The 14,817-nt window shown below is 37.5% G+C and overlaps 1 protein-coding gene across 1 annotated transcript in view; it reads right to left on the bottom strand.

Annotated features, from left to right (window-relative positions):
- rab11fip2 (RAB11 family interacting protein 2 (class I)) overlaps positions 1-14,817 on the bottom strand; it is a 63,701-nt gene that overhangs the window by 45,300 nt on the left and 3,584 nt on the right. The window contains exon 3 of the mRNA XM_089012314.1: positions 13,445-13,615. The gene's annotated coding sequence lies outside the window, so the exon portion shown is untranslated. The remainder of the gene's footprint in view (positions 1-13,444; positions 13,616-14,817) is intronic.

Raw genomic sequence — 14,817 nt, 5'->3', positions numbered from 1 at the left:
AATTATGGACACAACTTTTCCAGAGACGTCGGTTGTCCTTTAAAGTTGCATTTTGATATGAGAACTAAATTGCAACCAAAATGAGAAATGTCCAAGATTAGCGTCATTCTTTTCGTATAATATTCTAAATTCATCTATTTTGGCAGATTTCATGTACTATATAGGATGTTGCATAGATTGAAAATATGGCCAATTTCTAGATACAATCGGGAGACTTGCAACTTTTGATCAAGTCTATAGATGAGATCTTTTTGCATTTTCCTCTTGCTATTAGAGTAAACATAGCTGTCCGGGGCCTCCACCTGCTTCAGGCGGCTTGAGAAATGAACTTTTCCTGAAAAGTCTGTGACCTTTGACCACGCCGAAGCAGGAAGGGGCTGCCAGCAGGCAAATGCCCTTCTGTGTGGCCAACTGCCATTTAACCCCATAATTGTTACAAGGCAGCTCCTGGTCGCTAAAAAACTTGGTTTCCGGAAATCGCTCTTAAGCAATCAAATAAACGCTCATGTGGGGAATTTGCCATGCCCGAGGCTCTTAGATTGCTCTTTTCAAGGAGTCATTACAAATTCACTGGTTGGACTTGACACTGTTGAAAACTATTAAACAATGAGGAATGTCAATATTGATGGATTATTTTCAGCGTACAGGCGACATTTTATTACATGCGTCACGACAGAAAGTAAATACATTTTTTTTCATATTCTCATTGCTACAACAGCGCCATCAAAAATGCCCAACCGGAATTTTTCTGAGTACAGTGGGACCTCGGTTTACGAACCCCTTGGCTTACGAACTCTTCTGTTTCCGAACGTTACATTTAGGAAAAATTTACCTTGGCATACGAACTATTTTTCGGGATACACACGGAGCTGCCACAATGAGTGATGTGTCGTTCGTGAATGAGCCCGTTCTCCAAACAAGGAAATGGCAGCTGACTTTTTTTTATCCTCTATTCCCCGCCCCCAGTCTTCGGTTAAAACCACGTGATTTTAATTTTAAAATGTATTTTAAGCGTATTTTAATAAGATTCCACCGCATATAGCTATATTTTACCTTTTAAGACTCGCGCTGAATATTCAGGAAGTCTTGTTTTTGAGTTGGTGACGAGTCCGTACGTGACGTCACTAAAGGAACGCCCTTGACCGTAAAAAAGACACATTGTAGCGGTCCTTCCATCACGTCAATGTATTTTGCTGGACTTGTTTGGTCTGGGGACCTCGTGTTGCACCCAAAAGCCGCCAGAAGAGGGCTTCCAAGCTCCATGTAAGGAATTTATCAGCCTGTGGAAACAGAGGTGGTCACAGGAGGTCGCCATTTTGTGCCTCTTTTTTGTGTGAGAGATTTCCCCCCAATGTTGCCTCAAAATGGCACAAATAAATTCTTTAATCAATTGCAAACATGTATGCTTTCCTCTTCAGAACTATTCGAAACATATTCATAACTGGATGTGTAACAAGAAAGCATATTCTCCGAATATGAAGCCATTGTTTTGATTCACAAGCAATACAAGACGTCTTGGCGTGATGTCACGAACTGGGGGCGGGACTTTTTGAAAATGCCCAATTCGCAGCTCAATTTTTTGCAGATTTTGGACACTTTAAGTCATTTTTATTGGTGTTTTGCATTTGACTAAAAATATCATACTGCGTGTTTTGGGTATTTTAGATGCTATAAAATGTTTTTCTGATGTTAGTTAAGAAACAAAAAAGTGACGTCGGTTGTCCTTTAAACCACAGCAACGCCTCAAGTTGTGCTTTTGATACAACATCCACTTGAACTTTATCACGTTACTCTCCAACACATCAAGCTTTCTGCGTGCTTGGCTGCACCTGGTCATTTTTCCATTCGCGCACATTTGCTGTAAGCAGGGGGCGCCCACCTCCAAACGTGGGCTTAGTGTGTTTCCTCGGCAGCTTCTCTGATAGTACACCACTCCGTGATTGCTTCCTAGGATCAGAGCGGCAAACGGTGCAAGCGGGCAGCTCAGCGCACCTCGCGTGCTGCCAGATCAAAGGTCATTCGTGGAAATTTGGGATTAAGAGGGGAGGTAAAAAATTCTATTTTATATCCTCTTGCAATTGTTTTTGATCACCGTATCTGACCTAGTTCAACTTGCAATCTCGCAAACACCTCAGAGACGCCTGGAAGGTGTTAGTTTAACAAGAAGGGTGGGATGGGGGGGGGGGGGGGTCCAAGAGGGAGTTTGGCTAATGTTGTGAAACAACACACAGATTCGACGCAACCTTGAGCAGCGAGCTTTTGGGGGTGAGGGTGAGTGTTGGCTCTAAAGTAACTCCAAGGTCAACCAATGTGGGAACTGTTGCAGTCTCTCGGGTCAGACGGAAATAGTGTCCCCCCCAAAAAAAAAATCAAAGGCGGTTCATGAGTGATACGTTCTCTGAGGTCACATCTATTTAGTTCTGCCCGGCGGAACGGATCACGTACACTCAAGGTCTGGAACAGAAGGGGTCAGTGATGACGGCTGGCGTATTAGCAATCTTCAGCGAGGTTAAGATGCCACTTCAGATCAACCGGTTTTTAGTTCACTTTAAATGACATTTGTATTCCACCCCCCGGACAGTTTTTATCCCTGCTATTATTTTAAGGCAAATTGCACAGTGCACACGCTGTATTATATTAATATCAGAATTTGCTCAAACAAATACACAGTGAAAGTGTGACATTGATTTAATGTTGCAATTTCAAGGTTATTGTAATAACTGTCATGGTGTTTTTTTTCTCCATGAAAATGAAAACATAAAAAAAAATGTTTGTGTGCTATAATTATTAACCTACAAGAATATCCCCCCCGATTGATCCCTTGAGGGCATGTTTGTCTGTAAGGGGGTAAATATTTTATTGTTTAACATGCACAGCAAATGCTGGATTGGTCAGATTCGTTTTGCTCAACCAGTAAACAGCAAAACAAATAAAATTTAAAAAAAACAACTATAAGAGCTGATGGCTCAATAATAAAATAATTTAAATGTATTACAGAACAATCAATAATTAAACATAACAAAAAAAAGACAATCTGAAAAGTGGTTTCACGTCATGTGATATGATACAATACAATCCACATTGATTGATATAAATCGGTCGAAATATAATATAATATAATATATAATATAATATAATATTTTATATTATATTATTATATTATATTTATATTATATATAATAAAATAATATAAAATATATATATATATAAAATATATATAATATACTTTACTCATACTATGACTAGTTTTGGTGTTATGTAACAATGTTATATTTTGTTTTACTTCACTTTTTTTCTTCACGTAGAATATTGTACCACATAATATCTGATATGTATTCAACATGAAGGGTAATAAAAATACTACCATGTATATGTGGTTTAAATGAAATATTTTTTTATGGTAATATAGAATCAACTTTAAAATTCTTCTTTATACATTTAAAGCTATCCATAACCTTGCCCCCCCCATACCTTTCTGACCTTCTTTAAATTTCTATTGCCTATGTGCACCTCTGTGTGCCCCCTGCCCATCTCAGCACGATGGGGGACAAAGCTTTCAGCCGCGCTGCCCCCAAACTCTGGAACTCACTTCCTCCCAACATTCGCAACATTGATTCTCTTCCCACATTCAAATCCCATCTAAAAACCTACCTATTTTAAATTGCATTTTCTGTGTAGCTTTATCTCTTGTTTCTATTTATAATTGTATTTTATTTATTATTGTATTGAAGCTTGTGTTTGACTGTAAAGTGTCCTTGAGAGTTTTGAAAGGCGCTTGAAATAAAATGAATTATTATTATTATTATTATTATTATTATTATTATTATTATTATTATTATTATTATTATTGGATTTGCCTTTATTAGTCTCGCAGTGGAGAAATTTACATTTCACAGCAGCAAAGTTATGAAAGGAATGAAGTAGAAAAACAAAATACATGAGTTTATTATTATTATTAATAATAATAATTATTATTAGTAGTATTTTTTATTAATAATAATAAAAATAATTATTATTATTGTTATTATTTTATTTTATTTTATTTTATTATTATTATTAATATTATATTAACAATAATAATAATTATTATTATTATCCCTTGAGGGCATGTTTGTTTGTAAGGGGGTAAATAATAATAATAATAATTATTATTATTATTAGTAGTAGTAGTAGTAGTAGTAGTATTAATTATTATTATTATTATTATTATTATTATTATTATTATTATTATTATTATTATTATTATTATTATTATTATATTTCAGAAATATGCCTTGTTGTAGTGTGTTTTTACATTCACATTTTACCTTCATTATATTTGTGTTTTTACACGTTTGATTCACATATCAAATATTGAGACTTTGGAGGAAATTAACATACGCAATAATAACTCACAAAATAGAAAGCGAATCACTTTTTGTTATGTTTATCGCTAAAAATCATCTAAAATGTAATAATATTTACAATGAATAAACTATTTTATTCTCTAAAAAGACCCGTGGACACATATGGAAACTGTATGTTGTGATTTTTTTTGACCTTATAAGGAAATGTAACACATATTCTACGATTAAATGCACCAGGAGGCATATAGCAATGAGATCATCATACTGTTCCTCAAATGTAGCGTATAATAGAGCGAGTCCGTATGAAGACTGGATGACAGGACCTTGTGTGTGTGTCCAGGGACTGGAGACGCTGCCCTCCATGTGATTCAAAGTGTTCCGTCAGAAGGGGGGTGGAGAGGACTATTAAGTGGCGTGCTATTTACACATCATAAGCCAGTCTATTATATTGACATCTAGACGACCCAGTCCACCACTGTTCTGCGCACGCTGCGGCCAAAGCTCAGTCTGTTTGCTCTCAACACCCGGCATGCTGATTGGCTGATTTTTTTTTTTTAGTTTATTTTTTTTTTATATGGCATTCCAACGACGGACTATGCACAAGATCTTTTCATCTGAAATAGTCCGAAAGCATTCATTACCCACAGAAAAATGAGACAAAAGGTCAAGAAAGCAGTATGGAGCTCAGTGAAAGTGGAGGTGGGCTTTACAATCCAATTGGGGATTAAGTTATTTCTTATATCTCTTACTTACAATAAATCCACACGTCTCCATCAGAAATGTCTTGTTTAAACTGCCGGAGAAGCATGAAGCAAATGTTTGACTTTATTTAAAATTCATTGTTCAGTATTATATTGCCAACTGGGGTGAAGCATGAGATTGTAAAGGTGAGTGGACAGGCTGTATTTTTTATTTTTTATCCAGAAATTGTTTAATTTCCATCCAATTGTTGTCCTCTCCACCAATCTGCCATTTACCCACGGCATTGGAATATTTGACATCCTATAATGGGATTGCATCCCAAGTCATTCCTGTAACTACTGTTGACAAAGGTGCCCCAAGTAAAATAAATCGATTTTTTTTTTGCTCATTGATGTAAATGAACTCTGTGTGAACCATTCAAAGAATTTATGTACATAATAGATAATTTATTCTCTTTATCCGGCATATACATTTGATTAAAATCTCTAATACTTTCATTTCAGTGAGATTTCAATATATGGAAACAATCATCTTCTTTTGAAATAATTAATAATAACCAAGCAAATGATAAAAACGTAATATTACAAAAGGTTTTTTATGGAAAAAAATGTAGTAAAATCATTCATACGTATACTCTATAATAGGAGCATTGCTATTGGTGGGTATGAGTAAATTTGTATTTCTTGTATTTAGGATGAAATTACAAACTTGAATAGATCTCCACCACATTAATTAATTTATAAATAAAGTGAAAGTTTTAATGTTAAATCCATGCATGGCAGTTTACCCTGAATTGGTTTGAAATACAGAAGAAGGCAGAGGTCGATACATTAGGCCTATAGTATATCAATATTACGTTTAATAGAGTTGAATGAAACAATTTTTCACGTGAGCTTTTTAATGTGATAACTTTAATGACTGAGTTAAGTCAAACGCAAACGGGAAATGGGTGAAAATGGAGCAACAAAAAAAAACTGGGTAAAACTACTTTGGGGGAATGAGACATTAAATTAGCTTGAGAAATCTTTCAATTGGAAGAAGACACTGATCGTACTGGATGATAGGGATCTGTGAAAAATTTGGCAGACTATTTCCTCTACACACCTCTCCTGTGAAGCAGCGACAGACTGAAGGAGGGGGGAACGGGTGGATGCCCCAGTGGGAGAGCCTCTCTGTGGTTATGATACTCCATCTAGTGGCTGCATTGGGTTAAAGGCTAGGGGGCGATCAGGAACCCAGGGAATTGGACAGGCAGGCAGGCTGATGGATGGACGGATGGATGGATGGATGGATGGATGGATGGATGGATGGATGGATGGATGGATGGATGGATGGATGGATGGATGGAGAGAGAGAGAGACAGAAAGATAGAAAATAGAAAGATAGAAAGATAGAAAGAGAACGAGAGAAGGATAGAAAGATAGAAAGATAGAAAGATAGAAAGATAGAAAGATAGGAACATAGAAAGAAAGAAAGAAAGAAAGAAAGAAAGAAAGAAAGAAAGAAAGAAAGAAAGAAAGAAAGAAAGAAAGAAAGAGAGCGAGATAGCTAGCTAGCTAGCTGGATGGATGGATGGATAGAAAGAGAAATATAGAAAGATAAAGAGAGAGAGGGGGAGCTAGCCAGATAGCTGGATGGATGGATGGATGGATGGATGGATGGATGGATGGTTGGATGGATAGAGAGAGATATGGAGTGATAGAGAGACGGAGAGATGGATGATAGAAAGATCGAAAGATAGAAAGATAGAAAATAGAAAGATAGAAAATAGAAAGATAGAAAGAGAACGAGAGAAGGATAGAAAGATAGGAACATAGAAAGAAAGAAAGAAAGAAAGAAAGAAAGAAAGAAAGAAAGAAAGAAAGAAAGAAAGAAAGAAAGAAAGAAAGAGAGCGAGATAGCTAGCTAGCTAGCTGGATGGATGGATGGATAGAAAGAGAAATATAGAAAGAGAGAGAGAGGGGGGGAGCTAGCCAGATAGCTGGATGGATGGATGGATGGATGGATGGATGGATGGATGGATGGAGAGAGAGAGATATGGAGAGATAGAGAGATGGAGAGATGGAGAAATGGAGATATGGATGGATAGAAAGATAAAAAAGATAGAAAGTTAGAAAGATAGGAGGTGAGATAGATAGATAGATAGATAGATAGATAGATAGATAGATAGATAGATAGATAGATAGATAGATAGATAGATAGATAGATAGATAGATAGATAGATAGATAGATAGAAATACAGAGAGCAAGCTAGCGAGATAGCTAGCTAGCTAGCTCGATGGATGGAAAGAAAGAGAAATATAGAAAGATAGAGAGGGAGGGAGGCAGATAGCTGGATGGATGGATGGATGGATGGATGGATGGATGGATGGTTGGAGAGAGAGAGAGATATGGAGAGATAGAGAGATGGAGAGACGGAGAAATGGAGAGATGGATGGATAGAAAGATAAAAACATAGAAAGATAGAAGGTTAGAAAGAAAGAAAGAAAGAAAGAAAGAAAGAAAGAAAGAAAGAAAGAAAGAAAGAAAGAAAGAAAGAAAGAAAGAAAGAAAGAAAGAAAGAAAGACAGAAAGATAGAGAGCGAGCTAGCGAGGTAGCTCGCTAGCTAGCTAGATGGATGGATAGAAAGAGAAATATAGAAAGATAGAGAGAGAGTGAGAGCTCGCCAGATAGCTGGATGGATGGATGGAGAGATGGATGGATGTATGGAGGGAGGGATGGGTGGAGGGAGGAATGGATAGATAGATAGATAGATAGATAGATAGATAGATAGATAGATAGATAGATAGATAGATAGATAGATAGATAGATAGATAGAAAAATGGGAAAATGGAAAGAAAAATAGAATGACAGAAAGATAGATGGAAAGATAGAATTATAGAAAGATAGAAAGATAGAAAGATAGAAAGATAGAGAGCGAGCTAGCGAGATAGCTAGCTAGCTAGCTAGATGGATGGATAGAAAGAGAAATATAGAAAGATAGAGAGAGAGGGAGGTAGCCAGATAGCTGGATGGATGGATGGATGGATGGATGGATGGAGGGAGGGAGAGATGGAGGGATGGAGGGACGGACAGAGGGACAAACAGACAGAGAGAGAGAGAGAGATAAAGAGATAGATAGAGAGATAGCTAGATAGATAGCCTCGCTCAAATTGTTGACACGTTTGAAGAAATTGACTGTGGAATTAAAAGAAAACAGCAACTCAATCGTCTTCAGTTTGATTCTGTTTTGAAGATGTCATTAAAGAGAAGCTACAATGGTGTGTGAAATTGCAATAGCATTTGTATTGAATTTGTATTGAGGGTGTAGAAGAGGTTTGTGAAGAGGTGTTGAGACTGCAGCAGCACATGGTTTTGTGTTACAGACATACGAAGGCACAAGAATGTGTGAAAGCAATGCCCTCTGGATCCCCTCGTTTCACAACACTATTATCCAATTGAAAACTGATCTTCGCTACTCCCATTGTGTGCCTCTCTCAAAGAATAAATGCCCTAAAATTGATCTCAGGTCTCTGAAGTGGGTGTTTGCAGCACCGGTTTACAGATGGAACCATTTTATTCACTTTTGGAGGCAATTTACAAACATGCAAAACTTGACGAAACCACTCCGCAACCTGCGAGTGTCCACCTGTTTCATAACCTTGCTGGAAGGAGGTTTTCCCTCCCTGTAGAGAGGCGGGTGAAGAAGCTGGGACGACATCGCTGTGTTTTAATGGACAACCGACGTCACTTTTTTGTTTCTTAACTGACATCAGAAACACGGTTTATAGCATCTAAAATACCCAAAACACGCATTATGATATTTTTAGTCAACTTAGTTAACTTGCTAACTGTTTACTGTATAGCTTTGCTTTCACTAATTCTATTATTCTGCAGCCGAGGAGGCGCAAGAAGAATCTGTAATCACCAGCGCCCCCTGTCATGAGGCAGGAGAACTGTGTGCCTCACCTACGCACAGTTTTGATAAAAAATAAAATAAAATAAACACTGTAGTTCAGTGTTTATAATGTAAAATGACTCTACATTAAATACACCAGCTAAACCACAGGTGTCAAAGTCAAGGCCCGCGGGCCAAATCCGGCCCGCCACATCATTTTTTTCGGCCCGCGAAAGCAAATCAAACTTGTTACATTCCACGATGATTGCTAAAATCTGAGCCAAAATTTCATATTTTTGGATGTCAACCACAATAAAAGTCATTATTCTTGACTTCAGATTTGAAAACGAGTTATTCATTAATTTGCTGTGTGCTCTATATGTAATATTTGAAGGGATTTAAACATTCTAATGGGTTCCCCAAATTCATAACGGCCCTCGAGAGGAAACCATAACTACAATGTGGCCCGCGGCAAAAAATGACTTTGACACCCCTGAGCTAAACTATAGAAAATACAGTTACAGTTACTACAATGATGACTACCAAAATACAGTAAAGTCTCGTTATATCGATATCGGATATATCGATAGTCCCGGTTATATCGATACCATTTCTCTGCACGCACGAAGAAAATTACATGCAAACAGGGTCGGATATATCGATAGTCCCGGTTATATCGATATTTTTTCGGACTCCCTTGAATATCGATATAACGAGACTTTACTGTAACTAAAATAACTAAAATAAAAAAATACAATTAATGAATAAATAGATAAATGTAAAAAAATATAGATAGATAAATAAGTAAATAAATAAATAAATAAATAAATAAATAAATAAAACTAACAAAATAAAGAAAATTAATAAAATTATTAAAATAAATAAATAAAATGAATGAATGAACAAATGAATGAATGAATGAATGAATGGGTGGATGGGTGGATGGATGGAAGGATGGATGGATAGATAAATAAACAAATAAATACATAAATACACAAAGACATAAATACATACATAAATAGATAAATAAAATCCCATCATTTGAATACTATGGTCTATAATCCTCAAAAATGTCAACCTATTTACAGAACGTCCCTAATCGAGCCATAAACACCATTTCAATGGCTCATTGAAACGGTGATGCAATCCATGATGCCAAAGCTCTTTCTCTTCAGTCGATTGTCCTAATGGGGCTGAAAGCACTTGTGCAAATAAACAAGCCATAAGAGTAGGATGGGGGGGGGGGAATCCCATAGACTGCGCATCAATCCAATGGGGACCCACATTTCCAACTGGTGCCTTTTACCTTATTAATCCCCCACATCGTCATTTCGAGGGTCCCTGAAAAGGCCTTATAAATGACTTCTAATAGGCTCCAAATCAAGCAGCAATTAAAACTGCATTAACCTTAATGAAACTGAAAAATGGAGACCCCAATTTACTGGAGTTGTGTTTGCACAAGCGTAGCTTTCAATAATACATGACGCAATGGGCGATGTCGGATGAGCACCTCCTCTAATGTGAACCTCCTGCCTGTATGTGTGTGTGTGTGTGTGTGTGTGTGTGCCTGAATATGCGAGCGTTATCATTATAGCTCTTGTTCGAGGTTAACTTAGCAACATCGGGGCGTCTTTAGTACAGCGGATGAGCCCGACACACCGTGCCAATCAGTGTCACAGGTGTTCATAATAGTCTGTCTAATTGCTTCATTATTGGCGTGGAGGCCTGAGACCCCCCAACCCCACCCCTCAATCCGCCACATCTGGATTTCGGGAAACCCGGCACAGCAGAGAAGCCTCTCTTGCGTTTTAACATGTATGTACATGTTGCTGTGATTTCCCAGGAGCGCTGCACTTATTTGTACGCTGATTCTGACTGAAACGCCTCTAATGGAAATTCCCAAAGCTGAAATTTGTGTGTGTGCAATGCAAGGGGGTGTGGAGGAAAGAGGGGTTGTAGTGCTAGGAAGGGGGGGGGGGGAGTTTGTGGCTATTTGTTGACTGAGAGCTCATTTGTTTTGCTGTGAAATATAAATAGGAAAAAGAAATGGAAAAAGAAAAAAAAACAATTATGTTCTTATAAAGTACAAGTGGTGGTTTCCATTGCTAAGAAGTATACCATATTTTCCAGTGTATAAGGCGCCCCCAAAAGCCTTAATTTTCTTCAAAAAAGTACCCTGTGATTTATACGCAGGTGCGCCTTATATTTGAAGTCATATTGAGCCACAATAGATCTCACAACTACTGTAAGCAGCCGCTGACTGACTCCATTCCCACCTGAAGAAAAAGTAGTGCGTTACCCCAGCCTCTACTTTCGCGCCTTGTCATGGTGCGTCTTTCATTTATATTTATATACAGTGAGACCTCAACTTACAAACACCTCAACTTACAAACTTTTCGACTTACAAACATCAAATGTCCTTATTTACCTTATAATAAGCACTATTTTCATAATACACACCCACCACAGCTGGCGGGGTGATCTTCGGCGGAAGCACACGACCGAACAGCACCAGAGGTTAAGTTACCAACAGTCCTTATGGAAGGTGACTCTCCTTCCATAAGCCATCAATGACCATCAAAAAGGAAAATAAAACTTTATTTCACAGCAGTTTATTTCTTTAATCACAGTCATCATGTAATGTGCCTCTCTTTCCAAACAGCAATTCCCTTTGACTTTCGACCTCCAACGCCATTCCATCAAGCCATCAATGACCATCACAAATGTAAATAAAGTGACTTTATGATACAATGCAGTGTATTTATTTCATTACAATACAATAGCACATTTATTATACATAGAATAAGGTATGTTGTGTGTAGTTTTAAGGCTTATTTAGTTGAAAAGTATATTTTATGGAAACCCGGGAATGGATTATTCCCATTTTAATGGTTTCCTATGGGATTTTTTTTTTTTTAGATACACACTTTTCGCCTTACACACTCTGTCTGGGAACCAATTAAGTTCGTAAGTTGAGGTCTCACTGTATTATATTTGGAAACCTTTTTTTCACTCATTGAAGGTGCGCCTTATAGACCGGTGCGCCTTATAGATTTAAAAAGTTTGAAAATACACCATTCATTGGGCGTGCGCCTTATACTGCAGTGCGCCTTATACACCGGATAATACGGTAATTTACTTTCTTAAGTGGAGCGGTTATATAATTTTTTTTTGGTTTATTTCGTTCCACGATGAAGGTTATAACTGTCAAAAGTCAAAGTCAGTCAATTTTATTGACAAATATGCTAATATGCACGACATACAGCACAGATTAAATTACTGTCCTCCTGGACCCAGCGTGCAAGGCACTTATAATGATTTTAACAAACACGAAAATATTACATATATTATATATATATTATATATATATATACATAACAAACACGAAAACAGCAATTTGCCGGGAGAGAGAGAGGAGCCGCTGCATACATCCAATTCATGTTTCCCATTGTAATTTTAGTGGTCCCCTGAATCTTCAAAAATCATTATTATTATTATTATTATTATTATTATTATTATTATTATTACCTGGTATTATGTTACTGCTGTCCACATTTCTTTTCAATTTTACCTATCTCATATATGGCTTTTTTTATATCACAATATCATTGACGGCGATGGAAAAAGTAACGTCTACTTTGACATAGTAAGGAGTAGAAAGAATTTCAAATTGCGGCTTGGAATTGAAGCGGATTGGCGTGGGACAGGAGATGTGAGATCATCTCTTTTCGTCAATGGATGCGATAGCTTTGTGTTTGATTTCAGCATTTAGCTTGTAGCAGTCGTGCACGTTTTACCATGACGTGCCTTATCCACTGGTGAAAAGGACGCTTTGATACTCTCCTCTTTCATCTTGAACTGCTTCATACAAAAAAGAGGGTGCAGGAAGTGCTTAGGGTTGAATAATTTTCTGTCTTTGTGTTGTCATATTTGTTATTTTCGTTGTATTAAGTTCATCCTGTCTACTTGATATCTAATTTAAAACAGATTCTTTACTTACAGACAGTGTATTGTAGGTGTTTTTAAATACAGTAAAGTCTCGTTATATCGATATTCAAGGGAGTCCGAAAAAATATCGATATAACCGGGACTATCGATATATCCGACCCTGTTTGCATGTAATTTTCTCCGTGCGTGCATAGAAATAGTATCGATATAACCGGGACTATCGATATATCCGATATCGATATAACGAGACTTTACTGTACCTGACATGTTTCGGCGTCTACTTCCGCCATGTCAGGTATTTGAAACACCTACAATACACTGTCTGTAAGTAAAGAATCTGTTTTAAATTAAATTATTTGTTATTTTGTTTTGTTGTTGTTGTTTTTGACTTCAAGAGTGGCTGCCTTAACACCAGCTCCTGTATTGTGTTTTTCTACTTCTTCTTTTCCTTTCATCACTTTGCTGAAATATAAATGTCTCCAACGTGAGACTAAAAAGCGAATCTAATCTAAATATCAATTTTCTAATGGAGTAAAGAGTAAAAAAAAAAAAAAAAGTACAGATGCATACCTGAAAACTCTCCAACAGTATTTGTACTTCTTTGCCTCCCGACACCAAGTAGAGGTCGGCTTGCTCCTTTGTGTTGAGTGTGCTGTGACTTGCATGGCTTTAACACCCTTGAGATTGCCCACAAGAGACCGGCTGTCCAAGTCAATCAAGCTTCTCCTCAGTGAGAACAACCTGGGGAGGAGATACGGTGATTATTTATGACGAAAGCAAATTAAGTCACCAGAGATGATTCGTTTTACATCATGAGTGAAATGAAAAAAATAAAATACTGACGTAGCTGTCAGATAGGTCACCGTATAATGGTCCAAATATTTCCATGAGGCCCGTAAAATTAGGTCACTGGTGTTCATAACAATTTCCAGGAAGCGCTAACTAAATGGTCTCCGCTCCATCTATCAGATAAGCTTTCAGGAGACCCTGTGAAACGCTGCAATGGAGGACTGAGATTCAACCTCAAATCTCCAGCCACCTCACGGCCACCCACACAGGTTATGTATCCATGCTCACATCAAGCCCGGACCTGCGCGCGCCAATTAATTTGGAGCATATGGATTTCAACTGTGACTTTTGGCAGCTGTTCGACCAACCCACCGCTCGATTTGGAACACCGGGGAATCTCTATGTCACCTTTTGGGAATTTAGCAGGTTCCTGTCCGATTTTCAGTCGTCAGACTTCATCAGGAGGATTGTTTGTTTTCCCAAAGGGGAAATCATGGAGCAATAGCACTGTTATTTATGCTCCAAAGTGCTTGCAGTTATTCATATGGGTCTCAAAGATGGCTTGTAAAACCCAATTGATTTTTTCTCGAGTGAATCAATTTTCTCTCCAAATGATTCCAATCATTCTGTGGATTCACGGATTGAACAACAAATGAGTTTAGTGGTACAAATCCTTCCCACTCCTGTCACAAGAATGGGCTTGTCTAGACTTGATTCTACCTGACAAATGAGTGGGTCATCTGCCCTTAGAGACCTTGTTGAGTTTTCACATGGAAACACAAATGTGATTCTTTGTGTCGCTCATATGTTTACACCTTGCACAAATGACTCTTTGTCATTGTGCACTCAACCGAATCCATTTAATGACATCATTACAAATGACATCATGGGTACCAAAAGGATGCTTTGCAGTTTGGTAGGACGTGACCATAAGTGCAAAGTAAGAAAATCCCAAATGAATACCTTACTTTATGCTGTATAAGGCGCACTCAAAGATGACTCTGCGCCTTATACGCAGGTGAGCCTTATATGTGAAGTAATATTGAACCACAACATGCCTCGCAACTACTCTCAGCAGCCACAGACTCCATTTACCCCTTTATAAGAAGTAGTGCATAATCCCAGACTCTAATAACAATAATAATAATAATAAT

Source organism: Hippocampus bargibanti, linkage group LG13 (genome assembly GCF_051943395.1).
Source record: "Hippocampus bargibanti isolate YZ-2025 linkage group LG13, ASM5194339v1, whole genome shotgun sequence".
Lineage (NCBI taxonomy): Eukaryota > Metazoa > Chordata > Actinopteri > Syngnathiformes > Syngnathidae > Hippocampus > Hippocampus bargibanti.
This window is presented reverse-complemented; position numbering and strand designations above follow the sequence as displayed.